The sequence below is a fragment of the Pongo pygmaeus genome, chromosome 20 (assembly GCF_028885625.2).
Source record: "Pongo pygmaeus isolate AG05252 chromosome 20, NHGRI_mPonPyg2-v2.0_pri, whole genome shotgun sequence".
Lineage (NCBI taxonomy): Eukaryota > Metazoa > Chordata > Mammalia > Primates > Hominidae > Pongo > Pongo pygmaeus.
Window position 1 is genome coordinate 44,496,991 of NC_072393.2, and position 16,375 is coordinate 44,513,365.

General features: G+C 47.0%; 1 protein-coding gene across 2 annotated transcripts in view; it reads right to left on the minus strand.

Moving 5' to 3' along the window:
* The window catches only part of FBXO17 (F-box protein 17), a 34,225-nt gene extending 19,301 nt beyond the window's left edge, over nt 1–14,924 (minus strand). Inside the window, exon 1 of one of the 2 annotated variants that reach the window (XM_054462620.2) lies at nt 14,523–14,924. The gene's annotated coding sequence lies outside the window, so the exon portion shown is untranslated. The remainder of the gene's footprint in view (nt 1–14,522) is intronic. The other variant, XM_054462621.2, reaches the window with a different exon arrangement.
* Between the last annotated feature and the right edge of the window lie 1,451 nt (nt 14,925–16,375).

The window sequence follows — 16,375 nt, forward strand, 5'->3', positions numbered from 1 at the left end:
TTCTGACCTCAAGTGATCCTCCCGCCTTGGCCTCCCAAAGTGTTGGGATTACAGGCGTGAGCCACTGCGCATGGCTCAAATAATATACTTTCATCTTCAAGGTTCATTGTATTGAACGGGTTTTACTAACACAGCAGCAGCCTCAATTAACTGTGTTCATTTTATAAAGTATTGTTTTTACTTTATTAGTTAAGTTTTATTAGTTGTATCTGTTTAAAGTGTGCAATTTTATTTCAATTGATTTTAAATCTTTTTTTTTTTTTTTTTTTGAGATGGAGTCTTACTCTGTCATCCAGGCTGGAGTGCAGTAGCGTGATCTCAGCTCACTGCAATCTCTTCCTCCCAAGTTCAACCAATCCTTCCGCCTCAGCTTCCCAAGTAGCTGAGCTTACAAGCGTGCGCCACCACACCCAGCTAATTTTTATATTTTCAGTAGTGATGGGATTTCACATGTTAGCTAGGCTGGTCTCAAACTCCTGACCTCAGGTGATCCACCCAACTCGGCCTCCCAAAGTGCTGGGATTACAGGTGTGAGTCACCACTCCCAGCCGATATGGAACATTTCTATTGCCCCAAAAGGTTTATCCCTTCCCAGCCAACCTCCCCACTCCCACCCAACGTCAACTACTATTCTGTTTTGTTTTGTTTTTTTGAGGAGTATTGCTCTGTCCTCCAGGCTGGAGTGCAGGGGCGCGATTTCGGCTCACTGCAACCTCCGCCTTCCGGGTTCAAGAGATTTTTCTACGTCAGCCTCCGGAGTAGCTGGGATTACAGGTGCGCACCACCACGCCCGGCTAATTTCTGTATTTTTAGTAGAGACAGGGTTTCACCATGTTGGCCAGGCTGGTCTTGAACTCCTGGACTCAAGTGATCCGCCTGCCTCGGCCTCCCAAAGTGCTGGGATTACAGGCGTGAGCCACCGCGCCCGGCTGCTTTCTGTTACTATAAATTCAATTTTTCTATTCTATAATTTCACGTAAATGGAATCATAGTGTGTCGGCTATCAACCTACGACCTCATTGTTCTAAGCTGCGAAACTGGAGTTTGGTTCTAGCCCACCCAGGGACGCTGTTAAAAAAAAAAAGCGCCTGGAACGGTGGCTCACGCCTGCACTGCTGCCTGGACAACAAGAGCGAAACTTCGTCTCAAAAAAAAAAAAAATAATAATAATAATAATTGGAGTTTGGCCCTTTAAATCTTCTTCCTTTGCTGACTGACATGATGCTAAATTTTTTTCAGTAGAGGGCGCTGGAGAGACGTTGTAGGAGGAAAGGGTTTGGCTTCCAGTTTCCAGACTTGGCTCCTGCAGGGCCGCTACTCCTGCAGCGAGCATGCTTTTCCAGCCTCTGACTCCTACATGCGTGCGGTTTCTTTAGTGTCAAGAAGTTTCTCTGGCACATGGCTCCTGAAATATGGCAGTCAGCAGCACCCACCTCAGCTGAGACACTTCCCTGTCAGCTGCTTTCCCCACCATCTTACTGGATGGACTTCTGCCGCATTCTACTGGTGCCGCACCATAGGGATGCCTTTGTCCTTCGGTGAGCCATGGCCAAGACTACTCCAGCAAGGTCGGGGTCTCAGCCTGGGGCTCTCATCTTTCTCGGGCTATCTTAGACTTAGGAGGAGTGGCTGCTCCTTGTATCTGCTATTTCTTTCTTTCTTTTTTCTTTTTCTTTCTTTTTTTTTTTGAGATGGAGTCTCTCTCTGTCACCCAGGCTGGAGTGCAGTGGCACGATCTCGGCTCACCGCAACCTCTGCCTCCTGGGTTCAAGCTATTCTCCTGCCTCAGCCTCCTTGAGTAGCTGGGACTACAGGCACACGCCACCACGCCCAGCTAATTTTTTGTAGTAGAGACGGGGTTTCACCATGTTGGCCAGGATGGTCTCGATCTCTTGACCTCGTGATCCACCTGCCTCGCCTCCCAAAGTGCTGGGATTACAGGTGTGAGCCATTGTGCTCAGTCTATTTCTACATTCGTTAGCATTCTCTTTATTTCTTAGTAACCAGTTCCTCTTACTCTAATCCCCTATTATAGTTAACAATTCTGTATACTAAACAATCGCTGTTTAAATTACTGTGTGAATTTGTCTCCTGGTTGGATCCTGACTGATACACACAGTATGTGTCTCCTTGTGAAGAAGGCATCTGGGCCAGGCGCAGTGGCTCATGCCTGTAATATTTCTTGGGTTGTAGGCATGGCTTAGGGTTATTTGTCCTCTCCTTCAGCATAATGTCTGTGTGATTCATTCATACTCTTTTTTTTTTTTTTTTTTGAGGCAGGGTCTCACTCTGTTGCCCAGGCTGGAGGGCAGTGGCGCCATCATAGCTCACTGCTGCCATGACCTCCCAGGCTCAAGCAATCCTCCCATCTCAGCCTCCCAAGTAGTTGGGACCACAGGTGCACCCCACCATGCCTGGCTAATTTTTAAATTTTTTTTGAGACAGGGTCTTGCTATGTTGCCCAGGCTAGCCTTGAACTCCTGGGCTCAGCGATCTTCCCAGCTTGGTCTCCCAAATTGCTGGGATTACAGGCATGAGCCACTGCGCTTGGCCCATCCACTTGTTGTGTATCAATCAGTAGTCTATTCCTTTTTATTGCTGGGTAATAGTCCACTAAACACATAATCTACAACCTGTTTATCCACTCAGTATGATGGACATTTGGGTTGTTTCCAGCTTAGGGGTATTATGAATAAAGCTGCTATGAATATTCATGTACAAGTGTTTGTGTGGACATATGTTTTCATTGCTTTTTTTTTTTTTTTTTGTAGACAGTCTTGTTCTGTCACCAAGGCTGGAGTGCAGTGGTGCAATCTCGGCTCACTGCAACATCTACCTCCCGGGTTCAAGCAGTTCTCCTGCCTCAGCCTTCCAAGTAGCTGGGATTACAGGTGTGCACCACCACGCCTGGTTAATTTTTGTATTTTTAGTAGAGACGGGTTTCACCATGTTGGCCAAGCTGGTCTCGAACACCTGACCTCAAGTGATCTGCCTGCCTCGGCCTCCCAAAGTGCTGGGATTATAAGAGTGAGCCATCGCGTCCAGCCGTTTTCATTGCTCTTGAGTAGATACTTAGGAGTAGAATTTTTGAGTCACATGGCAGGTGTATATTTAACGTTACAAGAAAATGCCCAGCAGTTTTCCAGCATGATTGTGCCATCTGCATTCCCAAAAATTCTATATGCATTGCAGTTGCCAGCACCTGGCATTGGTATTGTCAATCTTACAAAAAGTTTACACAGAATGGTTTCCTTTTCATACCTTCCGGATACTTTCCTCTACCCGATTCTCCCTTATTAATTTTTGTTTGTTTGTTTGTTTGTTTGAGACGGAGTCTCACCCTGTCACCCAGGCTGGAGTGCAGTGGCGTGATCTCGGCTCACTGCAACCTCTGCTTCCCAGGTTCAAGTGATTCTCCTGCCTTAGCCTCTCATCCCTTATTAATTTTTAACTATTTTGGCTGGGCACGGTGGCTTATGCCTGTAATCCCAACATTTTGGGAGAATGAGGCAGGGGGATTGCTTGAGGCCAGGAGTTCCAGACCAGCCTGGGCAACATAGCAAGACCTCCATCTCTACAAAATATAAAATTAACCAGACATGGTTGCAAGCACCTGTAGTCCCAGCTACTCGGGAGGCTGAGGTGGGAGGAGTGCTTGAGCTCAGGAGGTGGAGGCTGCAGTGAACTATGATCACACCACTGTGCTCCAGCCTGGGTGACAGAGTGAGACCCCATTTCAAAGAAAAAAATAAAAGAAAAAAAAATTGCACAGAGCCCCTGGGAAGTGTGAATGCTGCTGGTGTTACTGAGTAAAGCCCTCCCCATCTGGCATCCGGGAGTGAGCTCCCAGCACAAAGACTGTTTTCCTCCCTGCTAACATGAATAAGTGCTGTCCACAGAACACAGAGTTCACAGTCATCCATCCAACTTGACCAAGAGGCCACTGGGAAAGGACTGTATTTATAACAGCCCCAAATCTCATACCACTGACTTAAAAACAAGCAAACAAAAAACCACAATCAGTCACCCAGCCTCTTGTTTGAAAAACTGACAGATAGCAAGGACCATCAGATGTTTAAGAAAACTAGCAGCCTGAAAGAGAAACATTAAAGTAAACAAGCAGAAGGAAAGTGAACTGACCCCAGAGGAAACAGAGACAATTCACAGGACCAAAAGAACATGGAGGAAAAGAAAAAACCCTAACTGGTACACTCAGGGCATGCAACCTGTGCATTCACATGTGGCCCACCCTCTTTTCAATGCTCCACTGTGGCCATCTCAACATTCTTTTTCTTTTCTTTTTTTTTTCGAGATGGAGTCTTTCTCTGTCACCCAGGCTGGAGTGCATGACACAATCTCAGCTCACTGCAACCTCCGCCTCCTGGGTTCAAGTGATTCTCCTGCCTCAGCCTCCCAAGTAGCTGGGACTACAGGCGCCCACCACCACATCCGGCTAATTTTTTTATTTTTATTTTTATTTATTTTTGAGATGGAGTTTTGCTCTTATTGCCCAGGCTGGAGTGCAATAGCATGATCTCAGCTCACTGCAACCTCCACCTCCTGGGTTCAAGTGATTCTCCAGCCTCAGCCTCCCGAGTAGCTGGGATTACAGGCACGAACCACCAAGCCAGGCTAATTTTTGTATTTTTAGTAGAGACGAGGTTTCGCCATGTTGGCCAGGCTGGTCTCGAACTCCTGACCTCAGGTGATCCACCCGCCTCAGCTTCCCAAAGTGCTGGGATTGCAGGCATGAGCCACCGTTCCCAGCTCATTTTTGTATTTTTAGTAGAGACAGGGTTTCACCATGTTGGCCAGGCTGATCTTGACCTCCTGACCTCAGGCAATCTGCCTGCCTCAGCCTCTCAAAGTGCTGGGATTACAGGCATGAGCTGTCACTCCCAGCCTCAACATTCTTTTTATTTATTTATTTTTATTTATTTATTTTTTGAGATGGAGTCTTACTCTGTCACCCAGGCAGGAGTGCAGTGGAGTGATCTTGGCTCACTGCAACCTCCACTTCTGGGTTCAAGCGATTCTCCTGTCTCAGCCTTCCAAATAGCTGGGACTACAGGTGTGCACTACCATGCCCGGCTAATTTTTGTATTTTTGGTTGAGACGGGGTTTCACCATGTTAGTCAGGCTGGTCTTGAACTCCTGACCTCAGGTGATCCACCCACCTCGGCTTTCCAAAGTGCTGGGATTACAGGCATGAGCCACCATGCCCGGCCAACATTCTCTTAAATTAAAAATTGTGTGTGTGTGTGTGTGTGTGGAGACAGGGTCTCACTATGTTGCCCAGGTTGGTCTCAAACTCCGGACCTCAAATGATTCTCCCGTCTCAGCCTCCCAAAGTGCTGGGATTACAGGCCTCAGCCACTGAGCCTGGCCTCAACATTCTTAATTATTTCTGAACAAGTGGCCTTGCATTTTCATTTTGCAATGGGCCATGCAAATTATGTAGCTAGTCCTGGGAACACTTAGATTTGCAAAGATGTTCTAAACAGAGTAAGAACAGGATACTATAAAAGGAAGAATGTCTACAAGAAGAAAAAGAAATCCAAAGAAATGGATTGGATGAGTTACCAACAGAAAAACGCCTCTTTCAAAATGGAAAAATTAAAGCTATGAGAAATTCTAGGAAAAACATAAAACTGTATCTGTGTTACAGCTATTTGATAAAGTTCACAAAAAAGGAATCCTTTTGACCTGGAGGCTAGGGGCATTCTCTTTACATTGGCTTTACTTATGGGTTTTCTTGGGAAAAAGACTCTTTTCAACAAATGGTGCTGGGACAACTGGAAATCTGTATGCAAAAAGATGAATTTAGACCATTACCTCATACCAGAATCAACATGAAATTAATCATACATCTAAATTTAAGAGTTAAAACTATAAAACTTTGAGAAGAAAACAGGAGAAAATCTCATGATCTTGTGTTAAGCAGAGATTTTTTAGATCCAACACCAAAAACTATGATTCATAAAAGAAAAAATGGATAAATTAGGCATTATCATAAGTTAAAACTTTTGTACTTGCACATTATAGATCTGATAAAGCACTTGTGTATAGAATATATAAAGAACTCATACAACTCAATGAGATAAACCAGTTTAAAAATGGACAAAAGGCTGGGCACAGTGGCTCACGCCTGTAATCCCAGCACTTTGGGAGGCTGAGGCAGGTGGATCACCTGAGGTCAGGAGTTCAAGACCAGCCTGGCCAACATGGTGAAACCCTGTCTCTACTAAAAATACAAAAAATTAGCCTGTAATCCTAGCTACACAAGAGGCTGAGGCAGGAGAATCGCTTGAACCTGGGAGGCAGAGGTTGCAGTGAGCTGAGATCACGCTATTGCACTCCAGCCTGGGCAACAAGAGCGAAACTCCGTCTCAAAAAAAAATAAAAAAGAAAGAAAGACAAAAGATTTGAGTAGACATTTCACCAAAGAACATATACAAATGAGTAATGAGCACATGAAATGATGCTCCACTTCATTAGTCATTAGGAAAACACAATTTTTTTTTTTTTTTTTTTTTTTGAGATATGGTCTTCTCTGTTGCTCAGGCTGGAGTGCAGTGGCATGATCTTGGCTCACTGCAGCCTCAACCTCCTGGGCTCAAGTGATTCTCCCATCTCAACCTCCCAAGTAGCTGGGACTACAGATGCACCCACCATCACATTCAGCTAATTGTTGAATTTTCTATAGAGATGGATCTTCCTATATTGCCCAGGCTGGTCTTGAACTCCTGGGTTCAAGGGATCCTCCTTCCCTGACCTCTGAAAGTGCTGGGATTGTGGGCATGAGCCACCATGCCCAGCTGGGAAATGTCAATTAAATTCACAATGAGACACCACTTCATACCCACTACCCTGGCTATTATTCAAACTGACGATACTGACAGGTGTAGTTGAGGATACAAAGAAACTGGAACCCTCAGACATCGCTGGTGGGGATGTAAGATGTACAGCCAACCTGGAAAACCATTAGGCAGTTTCTTTAAAAGTTGAGGCCAGGCTCGGTAGCTCATACCTGTAATCCCAGCACTTTGGGAGTCCTGAGGTCAGGAGTTCGACACCAGCCTGGCCAACATGGTGAAACCCTGTCTCTACTAAAAACACAAAAATCAGCCGGGTATGGTGGTGGGCGCCTGTAATCCCAGATACTTGGGAGGCTGAGGCAGGAGAATCACTTGAACCTGGGAGGTGGAGGTTGCAGTGAGCCAAGACTGTACCACTGCACTCTAGCCTGGACAACAGAGCAAGACTCTATCTCCAAAAAAAAAAAAAAGTTGAACATGGCTGGGTGCAGTGGCTCATGCCTGTAATGTCAGCACTTTGGGAGGCCGAGGTAGGAGGATCGCCTGAGTCCAGGAGTTTCAGGCTGCAGTGAGCTACGAATATGCCACCACCCTCCAGCTTGGGAGACAGAATAAGACCCTGTCTCCAAAAAAAAAAAAAAAAAAATTAAAAAAAACTTAAACATAAACTTACGTGAGACCCAGCAATTCTACGACTAGATTATCTACCCAAGAGAAATGAAAACACACCTTCTACCTCCATACAAACTCTCATCTGCTAATGTTCATAGCAGCATTATACATTTGGAAATACTCCAAATGTCTATTAGCTGATAAATGGATACATAAAATGTGCCATGTCCACAAAATAGAATATTGTTAAGCAATAAAAAGGAATAAACATGCTATAGTATGAATAAACTCCAAAGCAATATGCTACATGAAAGAGGCCAGATGCAAAAGGCCACATATTATATGATGTGCTTCTATGAAATGACCAGAAAAGACAAATCTATTTGATCAGAAAGTAGATTAGTAGTTGCCTTGGGCTAGGCTGGGAACAGAGTGACTACAAATAGGCACAAGGGATATTTTGGGGATGATGAACATGCTTTGTTACGGTGGTGATGCTTGCACAACTCTGTAAAGTCACTAAAAACCACAAAGTTGTCCACTTTAACAGGGCTGAATTTTTTGGTATGTAAATTACACCTCAAAAAAGCTGATTAAAAAAACACGGCAAACTTTGCAGTTAAAGCATGTAGGGCTTAAATATGGAAACAGAACAGACTGTAGATGTTTCCACCTTGACAATGTAAAAGCAAATGTACAGCCGGGTGTGATGGCTCATGCCTGTAATCCCAGCACTTTGGGAGGCTGAGGTGGGATGATCGCTTGAGACCACGAGTTCAAGACCAGCCTGGGCAACATAGTGAGAACCCCGTCTCTACAAAAAAATTAGCAGGGCATGGTGGTGCGTGTGTGTAGTCCCAGTTATTTGAGAGGCTGAGGTGGGAGGATCGCTTGAGCCCAGAAGTTGAGGCTACAGTGAGCCGAGATTCCGCCATTGCACTCCAGTCCGGGTGACAGAGTGAGACCCCATCTCCAAAAAAAAAAAAAAAAAAAAAGAAAGAAAAGAAAAGAAAAAAGAAAATGAGCAAACACAAAACAGTGCAATGTTACTGCAATTCACTAAAAATACTATCAGAGAACTCCCATACATTCCTGGTGGAATCCATTTGGAATCACTTTGGAAACCGTTGGGCTTTTTTTTTTTTGAGACTGAATCTCACTCTATCGCCCAGGCTGGAGTGCAGTGGCATGATCTCGACTCACTGCAACCTCCACCTTCTGGGTTCAAGTGATTCTTGTGCCTCAGACTCCCAAGTAGCTGGGATTACAGGCACCTGCCACCATGCTCTGCTAATTTTTGTATTTTTAGTAGAGACAGGGTTTCACCACATTGGCCAGGCTGGTCTCAACCTCCTGAGCTCAAGTGATCTGCCTGCCTTGGCCTCCCGAAGTGCTGGGATTATAGGCACGAGCCATTGTGCCTGGCCCGTTGGACATTTTTTACTGAAGTAAAAATGAAAATGTGCCAGCCCCGTGACCCAGCAACTCCACCCCAGAGCCAGAAAACACATACAAGAATATTCATGGTGGTGGTGTTCCTAACAGCTTCAGATTGGAAAAGTCCCAGATGCCCGTCCACTGTAGCACATACAAATAAGTCATTAATAAGGTAAGATGGACTACTATATAGCACAATAATACAAATATTACAAATACAAATATTATAAATAATACAAATACAAAATAAGGAATAAGCCACAAGTACCCAGAACGTGAATGATTATCAAAAGCAAAAAAAAAAAAAATTTTTTTTGAGATAGGGTCTCACTGTGTTGCCCAGGCTGGAGTGCATGGCCGTGATCATAGCTCACTGCAGCCTCCAATTCCTGGACTAAATCGATCCTCCTGCCTCAGCCTCTTCTGGACCTGGGACCACAGGCACACACCACCATGCCTGGCTAATTTTTGTGTTTTTAGTAGAGATGGGGTTTCACCATGTTGGCCAGGCTGGTCTAGAACTCCTGACCTCAAATGATCTGCCCACCTCAGCCTCCCAAAGTGCTGGGATTATAGGCATGAGCCACCACGGCTGGCCCTTTCTCTCTTCGTGTGTTAGGATACCCCCTCTGCAAGACGGGAAATATGCAGGTCTACATCTGTCATCCACAATCTACATGTTCAAAAGCTCAGAAAACCGAGTTTTTCCCAGACCCATTTGGTGGTAGGAGCTGACTCGAGCTGTCATGAGGTTTTGTATAGTCTTTAGTTACTCCCCTGAGAATGAACGTGCATTTCACTGAAGGCCTATAGTGTTTGATTACACAAATGCTCCTCAGCCCTACTAGGGGACTTATGTAACATACCAAATGGGCGCCGTACAACTTGCTTAATAGTCAAAGTCTAGGCTGGGCATGGTGACTCACGCCTATAATCCCAGCACTTCGGGAGGTCAAGGCAGGCAGATCACTTGAGGTCAGGAGTTCGAGACCAGCCTGGTCAACATAGTGAAACCCATCTCTACTAAAATACAAAAATGAGCTGGGTGTGGTGGTGCGTGCCTATAATCACAGCTACTTGGGAGGCTGAGGCAGGAGAATGGCTTGAACCCAGGAGGTGGAGGTGGCAGTCAGCCGAGATCACAACACTGCACTCCAGCCTGGGTGACAAAGGAGAGTCTGTCTCAAAAAAAAAAAAAAAAATTCAAAGTCTAGATTCCCAAATGCATCTGGCCTCAAGAGTTTTGGATCAGAGATGATGGACCTCTAATAACCCCTGCCCCTCACGGTTGTAGGGAAATTTCATGAGATCAGGGCCTGGCCCTCGACAAATGTTTGCTGCCACTGTGAGGAGTTACTATGATTAGCAGCAAATGCCCAGCTATGGGATTGGAGGAGTCCACGTGGGCACCTCCATATGCTGCCATCAGAGACTAGAAGAATGTGGGATAAGGACAGACGTGCTTAGGAAAAAACAAGGCGAAACACAGCAGGACAAAAACTGAACCTCTGGCATGATCATTCGATGAACTTGCAAAAGGAAAAAGAAAATACCAAGTTCCAAATCTATCCCTAGAAAAATAAGTGGTGACTGGGTGCTGTGGCTCACGCTTGTAATCCCAGCACTTTGAGAGGCCAAGGCAGGAGGATGGCTTGAGCCCAAGAGTTTAAGACCGGCCTGGGTAACATAGTGAGACCCCTGTCTCTACAAACAAAATTTAACAATTAGCTGGGCATGATGGTGTGCACCTGTGGTCCTAGCTACTCGGGAGGCTGAGGTGGGAGGATCACTTGAGCTCAGGAAGTTGAGGCTGCAGTGAGCCAAGACTGTGCCACTGCACTCCAGCCTGGGTAAGAGTGAAACCCTGTCTCAATTAAAAAAAAAAGAAGAAGAAAAGAAAAAGAAAGGGCCCAGCTGCAGCAGTTATGTTGACAGTATCAGTCATAGGTGAACAGGCTATAATAGTTAAGGAAATGCCCTCACAGAATACTAACAGCTATTGTTAACTGAGCACTTACTTTGCTCTAGGCATGTGGGAATTGCTTTACAAAATCTCACGGAAGCCTCAAACCATCCCATGAAGTAGGCACATGGGGAAACTGACACATGGGGAGGATGACAGCAACGTGCCCAAGGTCACCCAACAAAGAAGCAACAGAGCCATGTCAAAAGACAAAATTACAACAAATTTAGTTATAGATCTAATGGGCTTTTATTCAAGATTCCTGAATGGGGCAGCCTCCATTCTACGAAACAGACTGAGACCCCCACTGGGTAGTAAGAGAATGGTGGGTTTTATAAGCTGGGACCAAGGGAAAAGAATGATAGAAACAAACAAACAAACAAAAAAACTAGGCCGGGTGCAGTGGCTCACTCACACCTGTTATCCCCAGCACTTTGGGAGGCCAAGGCAGGTGGATCACCTGAGGTCAGGAGTTCGAGACCAGCCTGGCCAACATGATGAAACCCCATCTCTACTAAAAATATAAAAATTAGCTGGGTGTGGTGGCGCACACCTGTAATCCCAGCTACTCAGGAAGCTGAGGCAGGAGAATTGCTTGAACCCAGGAGGTCAAGGCTGCAGTGAGCTGTGATTGTGCCACTGCACTGCAGCCTGGGCAACAGAGTGAGACCCCATCTCAAAGTAAAAAAAAACCTGCTGGGATTTGAATCCTGGTATATTAGACTCCATAGTTTGTGCTACTGTGTACATGTCTTCTGTCTCTTTCTTTATTTCAAAATAATCTTACTTTATTTTCTCCCCATTTTTACTATGAAATTTCATTCTATAGACAAGTTGAAAGAGTAATCAAATGAACATTGCTATATGCTCCCCATTTTGCCATATTTGCGCTCTCTCTCTCTCTTTTATTTTTGGACAGAGTTTTGCTCTTGTCACCCAGGCTGGTGTGCAATGGCGCGATCTCGGCTCACTGCAACCTCCACCTCCTGGGTTCAAGCGATTCTCCCGCCTCAGGCTCCCGAATAGCTGGGATTACAGGTACCCGCCATCATGCCCTGCTAAATTTTTATTTTTGTCGAGACAGGGTTTCAACATGTTGGCCAGGCTGGTCTTGAACTCCTCGGCCTCCCAAAGTGCTGGCATTACAGGCGTAAGCCACCGCGCCTGGCGGCCTTGATGAACTACTCTTCAGTACTTCCTAATGAATCTCCTAAGATTAAGGGCAACCTGGCCAGGCGTGGTGGCTCACGCTTGTAATTCCAGCACTTTGGGAGGCCAATGTGGGTGGATCACAAGGTCAGAAGTTCGAGACCAGGCTGACCAACACGGTGAAACCCCGTCTCTACTAAAAATACAAAAAAATTAGCCGGGCGTGGTGGCACATGCCTGTAATCCCAGCTACTAGGGAGGCTGAGGCAGGAGAATCGCTTGAACCCAGGAGGTGGAAGTTGCAGTGAGCCGAGATTGTGCCACTGCACTCCAGCCTGGGCGACAGAGAGAGATTCCACCTCAAAAATTCATTCTGCCATGAATACTCACTCCTTGAACAATTTCCCCTACAGTCTCTGGCAGGTCTTCTGTAGCTGTTTCCTCCTAACAAGATCCCCGTGGGGGCTCAAACACCAGTGGGGGTGGCAGGTCTCACTCATCTCTTTTAATCTAAAACACTTCGTTTTCCATTTTTCTAAAAGAGATTACATTACTTTTACTATACAAAAAAATTAAAGCAAACTTTTCTATTTGATTTCTAGGCCATATGTAGAATTTGATTAGAATTGAAGAAATTAATATTTACATAAATACAAAAATGTTACTTTAAAAATATATCTTTTTGTCTGGGCGCCGGTGGCTCACACCTGTAATCCCAGGACTTTTGATGGCCAAGACGAGCAGATGGCTTGAGCCCAGGAGTTCGAGACCAGCCTGGGTAACACGGCAAAACCCCGTATCCACAAATAATACAAAAGTTAGTGGTGTTTGGGGGGGGGCGTGCGCCTGTAGCCCTAGTTACTCAGGAGGCTGAGGTGGGAGGATCTATTGAGCCCAGGAGGTTGAGGCTGCAGTGAGCCATGATTACGACACTGTACTCCAGCCTGGGCAACACAGTTTTTATTTGATTTGATTTGATTGAGACGGGGTCTCAAATATATATGTGTATATATATACACACATACATATTCACACACATATATATATGTACATATATACTTTTTTTTTTTTTGAGACAGAGTCTCGCTCTTGTCACCCAGGCTGGAGTGCAATGGCGCAATCTTGGCTCACTGCAACCTCCACCTCCAGGGTTCAAGCGATTCTCCTTCCTCAGCCTCCTGAGTAGCTGGGATTACAGGCGCCTACCACCACGCCCGGCTAATTTTTGTACTTTTAGTAGAGACGGGGTTTCATGTTGGCCAGGCTGGTCTTGAACTCCTGACCTCAGGTGATCCGCCCGCCTTGGCCTCCCAGAGTGCTGGGATTACAAGCCTGAGCCACCGCGCACACCCGGCCCAAAAATATATTTTTTAAAAAGAAGCTCCTTAGCCAAGTCTTACAAAAAGAAAGTCAACAGATACTAGGTATATTTAATGGAACAATAAATACAAGTTAAAAAAATTATTTTATGTTAGAAAAGTAGCCAATAGAGAAGCCGAAAGTAATGTCCTGACTATACAGGGAGGTGATTATATAGGGAGGAGGAAAACCACGGAGATGATCAAAGTTGTCTCCTATTTTTAGCAAGGGATCCATGGACGCGTTGTTTAAAAGTTGTTGAAATAAGAAATAACAATCCAAAAATCTACTGTAAAGATTTGGAAATAGATACCAGAGGAATAAAAAGTGGAAAAAGTTAAAAACGAGGCACCAGCGATCACGAGTTACTTCTTGCCATTTTTGAAAAGTAATGTAGTTACAAAAAAATGTATTTGGCCGACAGGGGTTGGGGGCGGTGGTGAGGGAGAGGTTGTTGTTTAAAGGCGTGTTGTTTTCCATGCAAAGCTCTGTCCTGTCCTACGTGTCTGAGAGTCGTGTATTACTGGAACATTTTTAAAGAAGTATTATTTATTTTACAACTAGACTCCCATAATGTTTGTCTTTCAAAATATGGAGTAAATAGACGCTGTCTAAAGTTGAAGAGGCAGTACACAGAGCTTTAGAACATATCACTGAACATTGCAAAAGTAACTTGGCAGAACAAAATTTAAATTGAGAGTTGGGGCCGTAGCGAAACACATAATGTGCCCAAGTTGCTAAATCAAGAAACCGCCCTCCAAGGCTTCTGATTCACAGATTCTGCGAAGGGACTGACGGCCAGAAGACAGAAAATCCAGCAACGGTAAAAAGCGGCCTGGCCTTCCCCGGGCTGTTGGCGCCCACGTGTTGGTTTGCAGCGTTTGTCAGGGGTTTTGGATGGTGGACTCCGCGGACGAGCGCAGGGGTGGAGAGGCCTGGGCGTTCGAACACCCACGTTCAAAGCAAAGCCCTTCCAGATTTAGGGCTTTCTAACGTGCATTTGTATAACTTTGGGTTTAAAGGAGCCTCAGGCCGAGGGAGGGCCCGAGGAAGGGACGCTGCGGGTTATGGGACTCCCAGGGACCCGCCCCTCCGGGCAGGCCTGGCGCGGGAATCCTTCCCGGGGCGCCGCAGCTGTGGTCGAGAACGGGACTGACGCTTGGGTCCCGACCTGGGTCCCCTACCTGTCCCGGCGCTCACCTGGCGGGCTGCTCGGAGGCGGCAGCGGCGGGCTAAGCTTCCCTTTCCCACTTTGCTCTGGGAGGCAGTCGGGGGGCTCCTCGTGATCGGCGTGGCCCAGGGAGCCCCGGGACCGGCGGTTTGGGCAGTCGGTCCTCTCCCGGGGCGTGGCGGTTGCAGCCTGGCGCCGGGGGCGGTGACTCTGAAATCCAGCGGGCGGGGGCGGGGGCGGGGGCGGGGGCGGGGGCGGGAGGCCGCCCCTCCTCCGGCTGCGGGGCCCAGCGGGAGCGAGGGCGGGCGGGGAAGCTGCGAGGGTTGCGTGCGGCGAGGGAGAGGCCCAGCTGCCGCGAGGCCGGCGGGGAGCGGGGCCAGCCCCGCGCCCCTAGGATCCGGGGCCCGCCCCTGGGAGAGACACCTCCTCTGGGTGTGCGAGTTCCACATCTCCAAGACGCCCCCGCGGGGGGACTGGTCCTAGCTCCCCACCCCCACCCAAATTCCGTTTCCTTCTGGTTCTGGCCTCCTGCTTGCGGCCGTCTCCACCCCTCACATCTGTGGGATCCTACACAGGTCCACGGTTGGTAAACCGCTTATCTGTGATCCCGACCCAGGGCCTGATTCGAAACACTTGGATCAAAGTCCCTGGCCACAGGGATTTTCTTGTATTTACGTTGCTTCCCAGGGCCAGATTCTCAGAAGCCCGGGCCTGATCTTAAATTAAATCCCTTCACCACACGCACTCTCTGTGGCAATGACAAACCTGTACCCTCCCACCTTAGGACTCCCGTGTCCTCCCCATCCCCCCAGCTATAGACAACTGAATTAATCCGGAGGTTCAGTATCGGTCAGGCTGGGGCCACGACCCATTTTCTTCCTTTACGTCTGCCCTTGGGTCTTTGCAGTCCCTTCTGATGGCCCTAGATTGCACCAGGGACCTCAAGGTGACTGATCTCAGACACCCCAGAGCTAGTTTTCTGGAAGCCAGGCCTCTCCCACACTGGTAAATCATTCTCCAGGCCCACTGGCTCGTATCTGCCACTGTGCTAAATGCTTTGTATGCATGACCTCCTCATGGACGCCTCTCTTGAGAAACTGAAGTCCAGAGATACCTGGTCTGTTGCACGTAGTCCAAGTCGCTAGCTTGGAGGGGTCACACAGCCAGAGAGCCTGGATTCCCCAAGGCCCCTTCCTCTAGAAACCTCAGCCAGGCCCCACAGCGCCATCGTGAGGACGGCGTGAGACTGCGTGTGCAGCGCGGAGCCCAGTGCTGGACTCAGAGCCAACGCTAATTTGACTACTATTACATTATTTGTAACAACCTCCTTTGAAAGCATTTTCTGCTGTGGGTTGTAAAATTACTGTATTATTGGTAGAGTTTTTAGCACAGATCCACACGCAGTTCCTTATGTGAAAGGCGTAGGCCTAGGTTTGTTTTGCATTCCGGATTTTGGGGGGGTTATTTATTTTATTTTATTTTTTTGAGACGGAGTCTCGCTCTGTTGCCCAGGCTGGAGTAGAGTGGCGTGATCTCGGCTCGCTGCAATCTTCGCCTCTCGGGTTCAAGCAATTCTCCTGCCTCAGCCTCCCGAGTAGCTGGGATTACAGGTGCCCAGCACCACGTCCAGCTAATTTTTGTATTTTTTAGAAGAGATGGGGTTTCGCCATATTGGCCAGGCAGGTCTCGAACTCCTGACCTCAGGTGATCCACCCGCCTCGGCCTCCCAAATTGCTGGGATTACAGGCGTGAGCCACCATGCCCGGTCTTATTTTATTTATTTTTTATTTATCTAGTTTTTTTGAGACAGGGTCTCGCTCTGTCACCCAGGCTGGAGGGCAGTGGCTCGAACATAGCTCACTGCAA